Below are 12,147 nucleotides of genomic sequence, written 5' to 3'. Positions count from 1 at the left end.
AATGAGGATCCTGCTTGGGAGAAGGGTCAGGGAAGCTTTCGTCCACGGAGCGGAACTGTGGCCGAGTCCTAAGGAGTTTGACGGGGGCACAGGAGAAGAAGGAATGGTACAACTTCCACCTGCTGGATAATGACGCCAGTGCCCCAGCGGGGTGTGGAGATGTGCTTGGCACTGTGGGCAGACGGGGAAGCACCAGAGTATTCTGAAGACCAGGGTCTCTGGCTTGCTGCCCTCTCTATAGTCCTCCTCACCCCCTAGGACAGGTGGAATTGTGGGCCTCAAAAAGGTGAGTTGGAGTCTTAACCCTGCAAATAGGGTATTTGCAGATATGCTCAAGGTGAGAATAGGTCATACTAGATAAGAGTGAGCCCCAAATCCCATGGCTGGTGTCCTTGGAGGAAGAAGGACACTTGAAATGCCAGAGTTGGAAAGAAGGCTGAGGGTCCCAGTCCCAGTGAGGCAGCACGGGAGGTTTCCAGTGGAGAGGGGGCCTCATCAGTTTCCTAGCAAGGTAGGCCCTGCGTGCCAGCCCTGCTCTCTCCACTGACGTCCCTGTCTGCCCCCGTCACACCAGGGTTTGACTCTAGGGAGACCACAATCCCTCTCCTCTTCTTCATGCACTTGCATATTGATTGGCCAGATCAGGTTCTTATCACTTGCAAGAATGCTGCTAAGCACATGGAAACTAAGGGTTCCTTCTCTCCAGAAGATTCCAGATGATTTGGGTGGAAGGCCCCACCAATAGTCTACGAGAAGAAAAACTGAAACTGGATGTTGATTCTGCTGTGTCCACCGGGCAAGCCCAGGGAGCTGGAGCCCTCACGGAGGCAGGACAGATGATCTGGCCAAGCCAGTTCACGACTCCTCAGGCTCCCCCAGGCTCCCCCAGGCTCCCCCACCTCCAGCCCAACTGGGGAGATACCCCGAGGGCGAAGATACAAAGCAGCCATAGCACTTGGCAATGTACCGGGCCATAAAAATACCAAGTTCAGCTTCCTGACAATGAGCTTGTCTCAAGAGTGGAGCCTTCCTCCTGCGGGGGGTCATGTGTTTTCAAAGCTTCTAAGAAGTCATCCTACCAAGGTCTCGCTGTGGGCACGTGGGCAGGATGTGCAGGTCACGTCCAATGAAATAAACAGGTAATGTTTTTAAAATTCCTGGAATCTCTAGGCTGCACAGCTACTCAGAGGCCGACCCATTTTAGAAAGAAAGGTGAGGGGCAGGCAGGCTCACTCAGGTTTAAATTTGTGGTTTTTCTTTTTTCTTTTCTTTTCTTTTTTTAATCAGCAGAGACTTAAAAAACAAAAAAACAAAACAAAACAAAACAAAAAACCACAAGACCTTAGCTGGAGTCCCTGTGTAAAAAGACACAGATGAAAGTAGACAGGGACGGGATCTAGAGGCTGAGCCACGGGCACTCAGCCCCGCCGGCAGTGCCACTCAACACCCTGGAACGTGAGCACAGGCTCTAAGGCTCCACGCACTCGGGAGGGCCGCTCTCCGCACCTACAGGTGCTACAGCTGCACGAGAACTGGACGTTCTTCTGGGAGACGAGCTTGACTCAGGCTCTCCGAGACGCCCCCTGATTGCACATGATCACGTTGCCCGTGGCAGTGGTGGGGGTGACCCCAGGTCTTCCTCATAATCTGAGGGTCTTGCTGTACTCGGTGCAGCTACCGAGGCCAGCTTGCTGCCGGGGGGAAGCCTTCTTTGGCAGCACGGAGCCGATGAAACCCACCCCTCCCTTTTTTCTCAAGTTAGGTTTCTCACCATAAAAGCCGTAAGAGTCCTGACTAATAAAATCACACATACCTGGGTCCCGGTTCTGTGGCCAAACCTGGGGGCCACTCTCTCCTCCCTCTGGTAGAGAATGAGGATGAAAATATTTGCCCTCCCCGCCTCTTCTGTTGCGAACACTTACACTCCTTCCTTTATTTTGGGAGCCGGCAAATTTCTTCTTCTTATCTTTGAAATATTTTGAGGTGCCTTTCTATCACTGATAACCAAACAACCCACATGATACAGCTTTCAAGGGTGTCATGCTTGATCTCATTACATCCTCGAAGTCATGGAAAGCAGACATGACCCTCCCCGACCCTTCCCACTGGGCAACTGCAGGAAGAACTCACTGGGCAATTGCAATACAAGTGATGTTTGCTCAATGGTTTCTGAATGAAGAGGAAAAAATGGGTGAGAACGTGGACGGAACCTAAGAAACAACAGAACAATGCTAGAAAATTCTTTCTGCATTCTATGGTGCAAAATGTAGAGGAAGCAGTGACTGAGGGGCTGGGCTTTCAATGAGCATTGTCGATCTTCCGTTGTGTGAGTGGGCCCGGGGGCTGACTGGTTGCGCTGTGGAACCCCTGTGGCCACCAAGGCGTGACCTGGGACAGGGGCAAGCTTGCCACTCCCCCGATGAGGGACGTTTACTGAGGGGCCCAGGAGCCTTGCTGAACTGAAAAGGCCACCACACTCAAGCCGCTGCAGACCAAAGGTAGAAGATGTCCAAAAAATGAATGGTACACGTGGCCGTGGGAAACAGCACAGAGCATGCTCTGTGGCCTCCAGAAAAATTGTCAGGGTGAGGGTTTAAACACGTGTGGGCCGAGTCCCGGTCCGTAGCTTGGTAGTGCGTTCCTGAGGGGGTAAGACCCTGATCCTCAAAAACTCCATAAAGCAAGCTCCAGGGGAGACAAGGCCAATCGTGTGCTCTGGCCTTTGTGGGGAGGGGACAGCCTCCAAGATGTAGGCACATGTGTGGACAGTGTTTTGAACTTGGGGGAGGTTCAAAAGCCATCCTGGGAACAGAAGCAATAACAGATTCTGGAAGAACACTGAGGCTCTAGAAACCCTCAGGGACGGCCGCTGTGTTTTGTGACCATCATGTGCCCCAGATGACTGTGTCCCAAAGACGTCATGGGCCACAGGGGAGGTGAGATACACTGATAACATTGAGGCTCCATGCAGAGAGAAATTGCGGGGGGTGGGGGGCACCCTAGGAGCAAGAGGGTGGAAGGGGTGCCTGAGGCTACCCTCTGAGTTAGCAGAAGGCTCTAGAATTAAGAGAAGCAGAGTAAGAGAGATGGCGCCTTGGCGCAGGTTCCCAGGAGGCGGGCTGTAATAGCTGCGCTCTTGCTTCTCCTGAGTGTACCCTGGCGTGGCTCATTCCACACACTAGCAGTAAGTGTAAGAGCACCGGGGGCCATGTGGACAGACCCCCTGCCCAAACCACTGCTAGTGGTGGTGCTGAGGTCCCCTCACCCTCTTCTTTTCTTTAGCACGGTCTATGAGATGCCCCCGTCTGCACCCCACGCCCTGTGCCAGGAAAGCCCTCCAGCCCTGAGATGTCCTAGAGTTTCCATCCATGCCCCTCACGAGCCTACTGGGACACGGCAGCCCAAACCCCCAACGAGGTCATCCTAGAAGGTGGCCACCTGTGTCCCCCCATCAGCTGCTTCTTGAGCTCCCGGGCTCAGGGCAGGGAGAGAGTGTGGAGGGACTGGCCTCCGCACTCAGGCTAGCTGAGAACCTGCTGCGGTAGCGTCGGCAACGGCATTGGAGGCAAGAGGCCAAAATGTGGTCCCTCCCTCAGGAACCACCCGGGCTTTCGTTTGTTCATGCGACACCTCTTCATTGAGGTGCCAGGAGCTGATGCAGGTGCTGCAAATGCAACAGTGAGCTGCACCACGGACCGGGGTTTCCATCTCATAAGGGGAAGGGGAGAGCCCATAGGATGCCGCTAAAAGCGAGAATTTAAACAGAAACCAGTGCCCTGGAACAGAAAGAAACAATGAAAAGGAAGAAGAGGATGCTTTCGACCTGAGGACCAGAAAAGGCTTCTCTACGAAAGTGACACTGGAGCCCAACCAGCGTGACCAGGTCAACAGACTGAGAGTCAAGGCTCAGACCAATGTCCTCTACGGGAGAAAAAAACTGAAAGAGTCGACTCTTCTCATGTTTCGTCTTCAACAACAAAACTTAAGAGTTCATCTTAAATAAAGTAGCAAGCTTAGATTAGTACTTCCTGACATTTTGAATTTCATAAAGCAGTAAGATTTATATTTAAAAATGGGGAGTTGTTACTTTTTACTCTCTACCTGAGGACATCCCATCTACTAGCACTTTAACTTCATAAAGGACATGACTTTAAAATAAAGGATAGTCCTTTATGTGGATCACTGTCAGCTCCGTGCAAAGCACCATGCTGTCCTACAGAAGGCGCTTTGCACAGTCTGTCTCGCCTACCCCTCACCCAAACTCACCTATATGTATTTAGAAAGAAAGAAAATTAAAATACCCTATGGGGCTGATGCCCTCCTTACAGCAGACCACATGGTACCCCACACCAACCATTCTGAACTTCATGGGCCATGTAAGGGGTCGTCAAGAATAATTCTGCGTATATGTGATCATGTTCACCTGAACCCAATCCTCAGGGAAAGTGTGAACTTGACCATTTTCCAATCCTTTTGGGAAAACCCCTGGCTTCCCTGTGTTGGCCTAAGTCATGGATCTCGGCGATAAACGTCCCTCCCAGGTGTGAAAGGACATGTGATCTCAACTCTTTCCCTTCTCGCTGACACATTTCAACAAGCCACAATCAGTTTTTGTCTGGTTTTACTTTTGAAGCAGACAGGGCATTGATTGTCTTGTCATTTGCTCCTTGACCCTCCTTCCCCATCTCAGGCCACTGGGCAACCCTCCTTGTTGGGTCACGGCCACAAGTGATGCTGTGTTTGTTGAGCACCCACTGCCCTATGTAAGCACATGGCCCTCAGCCCCTGGCAGCTCCCATCGCTGAAGCTGCCCCCCCACAACATAGGAGAGTGGCTCCTGTGCCAAGCGCTGGGTGTCCCCTGAGCTTACACTGCAACCAGGCTGTCCCCTGTGACAAGAGAATCCCTGTCTGCTGGATCACCCAGCTACCACCACGGCAGGGAAAGCTGGTACACTTGCAGTCGCCTTTGTCCATGAGGTTTTCAGGGGTGAGTCCTCTCCTCACCCTCTTCCTTTTTTGAGAAGGCAACGCTGCCCACAGCACTGACCTTCCAGTGGACAGCCACACAGCCCCAGGCTCTGAGCAACCCCAGCATAATGAGGGAGGTGGGTGTGCACAAGCTGCAGAGCAAAGGGGTTGTGGGGCTGGGGTTGTGGGGCTGGGTGGCCCCCGCCAGGGCCAGGACTTAACGGCCTGACCAGGACCACAGCCTTTCCAACCAAATCACTTCGGTGGAGGAAGCAATTTTTTAGGCTCTTGCTGCCCTTGCTCTTGTGTCAGATCAGGAGCCCACCTGGAGGAAAAGCTTTAATTGCTGCCCCCCCCCACCCCGTCTGCACCCCCTACTGCTGGTCCTGAGAACTGGCCTTAATGTTCTATTTATGGAAACGCATCAGAAGGTGCCCTGGGCCAGGGGCCAGGAGACCTGGGCTCAGGTTGGAGGTGGTTGGAGGGTTGGAGGTGGACTGTTCTCCAGATTTTTAAGGGGCGTCCACTCCTCCCTGCCCCATGTGCCTGCCACCCTCCCTGGGACACACATTCTGGAACCAGGCTTTTCCCTCCGCCTGCCACATCTTCCCCACTTTTGTTCACCCCACTCTCCAGACTTTGCCATTGGCATAAATGCCTGTTCACATGAGAATGAACCCATTTGGTCACACAGCACATTGGACAAACTCCATCCTGGTACCTAAATGGACTAGACAGTTGCTGATAAGCTGTCTGCCCAACTTTCAGGAGCTCAGGGGCCATGTTTCCTTCCCTCCTGTGTGCCCCCTTACATATCACAGTCCTCCATAATTCCTTGTTGGATTAAAACTTATGATGTCGACAGCCCTGGATGGACTGGACTGGGCCACCCCCATTCTAACCACTGTGGACCAGCAGCATTCACAGGTGACCCAGAGTCTACAGACTGTGGCCTTCAACTGAGCAAAATCTCCTGCACTGTAAGGAGTTAGGGTGCTCCATGGCTCCCTCAGCCCTCCATCTGTAATCACAATTCTCCTTCAGTTAAATGCAGTAGATATGAAGACCCCGACCCCCCAGTTTCTGGTTAGACTGTAAAGCTCTCCGACAACCAAGGTGGCCATTGGCTGGCCTGCACATCAACAATGACACTGTGGATGCTTGGTGCCCACCACTCAACTCCACAGGCCTCCTAGTTTGCAACAGGTGTCCCACTCCCACGTCTGCCAAACCTGCCCTGTGTGCAAGGCCAGAGGCCAGTGCTGCCAGGCCATAAGTCTGCTCCCTTCCCTGCTCTCAAATGGAGAACTTAAGCATACCTTCTCTTGTGAGGATTGAAATGAGGTGCTGGAAAGCAAATGAGAGGACCCACGGGAACACACCTGGCCAGTCTCTGGATACATGTTTACTCGACTTAAATGACCTGCCTGCAGAGAGAAGGGTTCCAGAGTACCCTCAGTCTATGGAACCGAGGCCAGACAGGCTGAGCCCAGGGGGTCAGTACCTACCAGGTGAGGAATAGGGTCTGGAGAAGTCACACAAGTAACAGGAGCCAGAGAGGAGGTGACACCAGGAGCCCCCGCCCCTGCCCCGCTGGGAGGGTGAATGGGCTACAGGGTCCCTCCTCGTTGGAGGTCAGCATGATCTCCTTAGGGACTCAAAGCAGGGCAGCTTAACAGTGACCAGGAGTCAGGCACCCACAGGAAGGTTCCTCTCCACGGCCCCTCCTGGGTTATGGTCTTTGATCCCAGGATAGCATTCAGGCCCTGGTATCCTCTGCCCTGGATTCATGCTCTTTGCTTGGAGTGAAGCACTGTGGGGGTGATGGGAAGGAGAGGGTGTTGAATTCTGGGTCACAGCCAGGCCCACGGCAATAGGCAAAGGCTAGGAGATTCCTCCTAAAGTTTTACCTCCCGAACAGCACCTCACGTGTTGCCCATGCTCAACGAAACTCTTGACCAATGACACTGATACCAGGGAAGCAGTGAGTGGACAACACACATGGGAGACAGCTTGCTCATGTGGAAACACCTGCCTGTACACCCCTTGTCTGTTTGCAGTAGCTTCTCTTGGCCACCTCGAGTGGCAAGGAGATGACGGAGAAGATGGCAAGGCGAGGCTAGGGCATCCCTGAGCTGAGTCTGATGCAGATGAGCTAGCCCAACAATGGGGGGAAGCTAGCCTGCAAAGGCTTTCCTTCCCTTCTAGTCCTGCCCCATAAATACATTCCCTTCCACCAAGTGAGCAATTCTGTTTCCCTGGAAGGTGTTCAAAAGGCCTCATTACCATAGAAGGAACTAAATTAGGTCTGCAAGGACTGTGAGCTGCGATATAGATAATAGCAGCGTCTATCACTGAGCAGGTGCGGAGCAAAGAGTTTATGTGTATCAACTAATTTAAACCTCACAACAACCCCGAGAGGGAGGTACTCTTATTATCCATGCTTGACAGGGGAGAAGGGGAGGATGGACCCAAATAGCAGGCCTGGGGCAATGCCCACTAGAGGGGGGATGTTCATGCAGGGGCTCAGGATGGAACCGTACACAGCACCCAGAAAAGCAGCGGATTGGAGGCCTGGCACCCACAGCAGCCCACAGCAATCCAGAATTCCGTAGGGTTGCACCTCTCGGGAAAGAGACCCCCCTGGTTTCCACCACAATGCACTTTGCACAGTGACTGCCACATAGTAGGTACTCCACAACGTTTGTGGATGGAATGAGAAAATGAGTGAATGGATGTAAGTGGGGTTTACAAGAGGCCACTTACGGTTTCCCCTGGATTCATGCTGTGGACAGTTGGCAGTGTCAAAAGCACAAATTCACAGGGTTGCTATATTTGATCTATGCAGGGGGTACCTTGCTTCTTCTCCTTCCCTTCTTCCAAGCTAAATCACTAATAGCTAAGCTGTCAAGCTAAACATTCATATGATGAGCACCATGGGACACCAGCAGGCCCTGGCCATGTGTTGTCAAAATCGGAAAGTAGAAGGAACATGTCGTAGGCTGGTGAAGCTTTCCAATGAGGAAGAAAGATAGGAATTCGGTGAGATAGAGGTGAATTCCTTCAAATCTGCACGCGTGCAAACAATTCCTGCATGGAACTGTGTTTTAACCAGAGTAGGAAATTCTAAGTCCTCTTGCAAATATCTTTGGTAAAAGAAATAATTGCCTCCAACTTATTAATTTTTTAAGGGAACACTTTAAGGACGCCGGTTGTACCTCTCTCTGGCTACAGGAAATGTACCATTTCAGAAATTCAATTACTTTTTCCATTCCCAGAAAGCAGCGCTGACCTTTTGTTGTGCGGATGTGGTCATTAAGGATTCCCTGCCACATAAAAGAGTCTTTATGGGTTGTCTTCAGTCGGGCAGCCATGGGTCTCCACCGGCTCACCAGGCACCAGCAGCTACAATGACCTAGTTGGTATCTATTTCCCTCCATGTCTCTGGAGCAGACAGCGATCTGACCTACTTTCGGGGCACAGTGGTGGCTCAAGAAGGAATGGAGGGGAACACGAGAGCTTGGACACAGGGCTTTGAAGAGCAGGCTTCAGGCACTTCCTGGCTGCCCGCCCGCTCTGGGCGCAGCTCTCATCCCTGCCACCTCGCTCCATCTGCAGAGGCTTGGTTTCCTGCGACCCCTCTCCTGACTCCATCCGCCCTGGGCAGCTCTGCCAACCTCCTACCGTCTATCAGGTTTTGATGTGAAGGCTCCCAATCTTCCCACCTCGCAGCCCATAAGGAGGATGGTGATGTCTGAACAGCACAGGAAGGTGACCCAATGAGGCCATTGAGGCCAGAGGGTGGCAGCTTGCAGCCCATGGCCCACTGCACTGAGGCTGAGGGAGAGCCTACTGTATCCCAACCGGGATGTATTCTCAGACATCTATCAGGACACTCTGCACTGTTTTCAAAGTAACTAAACAATGACAAATTCTGAACATTTCTATTAATACATTAACTTCAACTAGGGAGTATACGCAGGGTCAACCCTCCAGAAAAGGAGTCAGCAAAGTTTCTCTCTAAAGAGTCAGATAGGGATCCCTGGGTGGCGCAGCGGTTTAGCGCCTGCCTTCGGCCCAGGGCGTGATCCTGGAGACCCGGGATCGAATCCCACATCAGGCTCCCGGTGCATGGAGCCTGCTTCTCTCTCTGCCTGTGTCTCTGCCTCTCTGCCTCTCTCTCTCTCTCTCTCTCTGTGTGACTATCATAAATAAATAAAGATTTAAAAAAAAAAAAAAAAAAAAAAATAAAGAGTCAGATAGTAAATATTTTAGACTCTGCAGGCCACATGGTCTCAACTGCCATGGTATATAGCAAAAGTAGTCACAGAAGAATAGCTGTGGGGGTGCCTGAGTGGCTCAGTTGGTTAAGCATCTGCCTTGGCTCAAGTCAGGATTCCAGCGTCCCGGGATCAAGCCCTACCTCAGGCTCTCTGGTCAGTGGGGAGTCTGCGTCTCCCCCTCTGTCTGCCTGCCGCCCCCCCCCATATGCTTTCTCTTTCTCTCTCTTTCTCTCTAATAAATAAATAAAATCTTAAAAAAAAAAAAAAGAAGCATAACTGTGTTCCAGTAAAACTTTTATACAAATAGGTGGTGGGCCAGATTAGGCCCACGAACTGTCATTTGGGACCCCTGTCTATGAATTCTTGGGAGGCCAAATGCAGTTTGCAGCAGTTTGTCCTCTGGCTCTGGGCCTTTCCCCCCATTTAGTGGTGACTTCTTGAGCTTGACAGGCACCCAGCTTCCTCACATTCTCCCTTTACTGCTATTTGAACCTGTCTTCAGGGAAGGCCCTGATAAACTCAATCCCCTGAGAGGAGAATAAATGCATTATATTTACATTTCAATCAATAAAAAGCTAAGGTCAGAGGCTCTCAGCCCGGGGGGCAACTCATTGACAGCCCCAGGGGAGCTTTAAAACATTCAGATGGCCAGGTGCCCCTTGGGAGGCTCTGATGCAAGTGGTCTGGGGTGCAGCCCAGGCAGTGGAGATTTTAAAAGCTCTTTAGGTGATTCTAAAGGGTGATCAAGTTGAGAACCACAGCCTTAGATCAAAAGGAAAAAAAAAAAGTAGAGGTGTTATGTTTTGGGAAGAAGCGAACCAGGGAGGTATTGTTTGTATTTTTCCCCTCAGACGTGGGGATGAGGAGGAAACATGTCCCCAGCCCTTGAAACCAGGTCACACAGGCAGTCTGCCTCGGCCCAAGGCTGGCACTGTATATACTCCACCACGCTCCGGCAAAATCCAAGTCCCTCTCATTTGTTTCCCTCTTGACATCTACTATGGTTCCCTACTGGCAACATGTGCTCTATTAACACTGGTTTATCATTAAAAAAAAGTGGCTAACAGCCTAATAGTCAATCACAGGTCAATCAATCAATCCTCAAAAAAAAAAAAAAAAAAAAAAAAGTGACCAAGCCTTGCCTTAAAAGAGATTGTTGTCCACGTTGGGAGATAAGGTGAGCACTGATGAAATAAATATGTAATAGGCTCAGCTATATTCATACTATATGATAAGGCCATTGTTGTCACACCTGACGGCACCCTGCAATCACCTGGGAAGATTAAAAAAATCTCAATGCCTTGTCATTACCCTGTGCCAATAAAATCTGAATGTCTAAGGTGGAACACTGGCATGGGTCTCTTAAAATTCTCAGGTGATCCCAAAGTGCAACAAAATTTAGGAACCGTGGTTACAAGATCCTCCTTCTCGAAGTGTGGTCCCTGGACCAGCATTATCAGCATCACCTGGGGAGCGGGTGAGACACGCAGGAATGCAGGCCCTGTCCTTGTTCTACTGAGTCAGAATCTGTATAGGAACGGGCTCCACGTGCTACCTGTCTGTTCCTTAAAGTGTCAGGGGGACTGCTCAAAAGTACCATGTTCTGGGGAAGGTAAGACCAGGACACCCCAGCAGAGTAATCAGGCACTTCTTAGAGGAAGGGAGAGAGAAGAGAGTCTAAGGGATGGGAGAATTTGAGGCAGAGAGGTGGTGGGGGGGACTCCGCATACAGGAGCCACGAAGGAGACAGGCCTTCTGGAATGGTTGTCCCTGCAGCGGCAGGAAGAGGTCAAAATGCATTTTTTACAAAAGAAAAGTACAGCACGTTTAGTTACACATTTAACAAGCTCAAGTTTTTTAAAAGGATAAAATGACAGGAAAACAGGTTGGTTTTGGTCAAGCGAGGGCAGCAATTATGAGGTCGTGGGTGAGAGGCATGGCTGGGGTCGTGAAGGAAGATTCCTGGGACTATGGATGCCCTCCAGAGGGCTCCTGGTTTCGTCTCATGGGCCAGTGGGGAGCTGCAGGTTGTCTCTTGAGTCAAGGAGGGAGGTGACAGGAGAAGGGGCTGAGCAAAACTGCTCTGACAGTTTCTCTAAAAAGGATAGACTAGTATGAGAAGCAGCAGGGAGACAGGGTAACCAGACGGGAAGCCCTCACCACGTCTGGGAGATAACGCCTTTGAGAAGGTGGAAGAATAGAGCACCAAGGAAGGCCTTTCAGAGGAGGGAATGCTATTCTGTTCTATTCTATTTTCTATTCTATTCTATTCTATTCTATTCTATTCTATTCTATTCTATTCTTATTATTCTATTCTGAGTCCATTTGGTGGGTTGGGCAAGAAAGCATTCTGAGGTCTCCAATCTGCGACACTGTGCTATAGAACCGACTGGAAGGAAATCTAGAATCTCAAGTATTGTTGTAATAAAGTCTTTTGGTCATGACCCCCAAAAGTTATCTATGGGAAAATACAAAGGTCTCTAGCAAACATGACTCCCAAAGGGAAGTGGAGAGGAAAAGCTAAGCTGTACACAAGCCCTGGGATTGTCCTCAGCTCCAGTACGCCATGAAGACCTAGAGCGGCCCTCGAGCACAATCCCTTTGTTTCTAGGCCTCTGGAAGTCAGGTTGATTCCCAGTTGAGTTGGAAATGCCGGGAGATTTTTCCCATGTTGTGGTAGACTGGAACAATGACCGTACGGTGGACAGGACCACCATTGTTTCCACTGAAGTTATTTCGGGGGAGTTTAGGAAGATTGTCTATTCCAGGACATTTCCTTCACCCAATTCCCTTTATGAATACACTAAGGGAAGAAGCTGGTGTTGCCACCAACACGCCTGCCCTGCTCCCGGGCACGTGCACAGCGTTCCATGCTAGTGACTCCCAACGGGCCC

General features: G+C 50.9%; 1 protein-coding gene and 1 long non-coding RNA gene across 8 annotated transcripts in view; one reads left to right on the top strand and one right to left on the bottom strand.

Moving 5' to 3' along the window:
- CTIF (cap binding complex dependent translation initiation factor) overlaps positions 1-12,147 on the bottom strand; it is a 282,695-nt gene that overhangs the window by 139,023 nt on the left and 131,525 nt on the right. The gene's annotated exons all lie outside the window — the stretch shown is intronic.
- LOC144315087 (uncharacterized) lies at positions 2,263-4,018 on the top strand. The gene is made up of 2 exons (XR_013380877.1): positions 2,263-2,498; positions 3,283-4,018. It is a non-coding gene; the product is annotated as an uncharacterized LOC144315087 (long non-coding RNA).

The sequence above is a fragment of the Canis aureus genome, chromosome 6 (genome assembly GCF_053574225.1).
Source record: "Canis aureus isolate CA01 chromosome 6, VMU_Caureus_v.1.0, whole genome shotgun sequence".
Lineage (NCBI taxonomy): Eukaryota > Metazoa > Chordata > Mammalia > Carnivora > Canidae > Canis > Canis aureus.
Note: the sequence above shows the minus strand (reverse complement) of the source record. Positions and strands in the feature narration are given on the sequence as shown.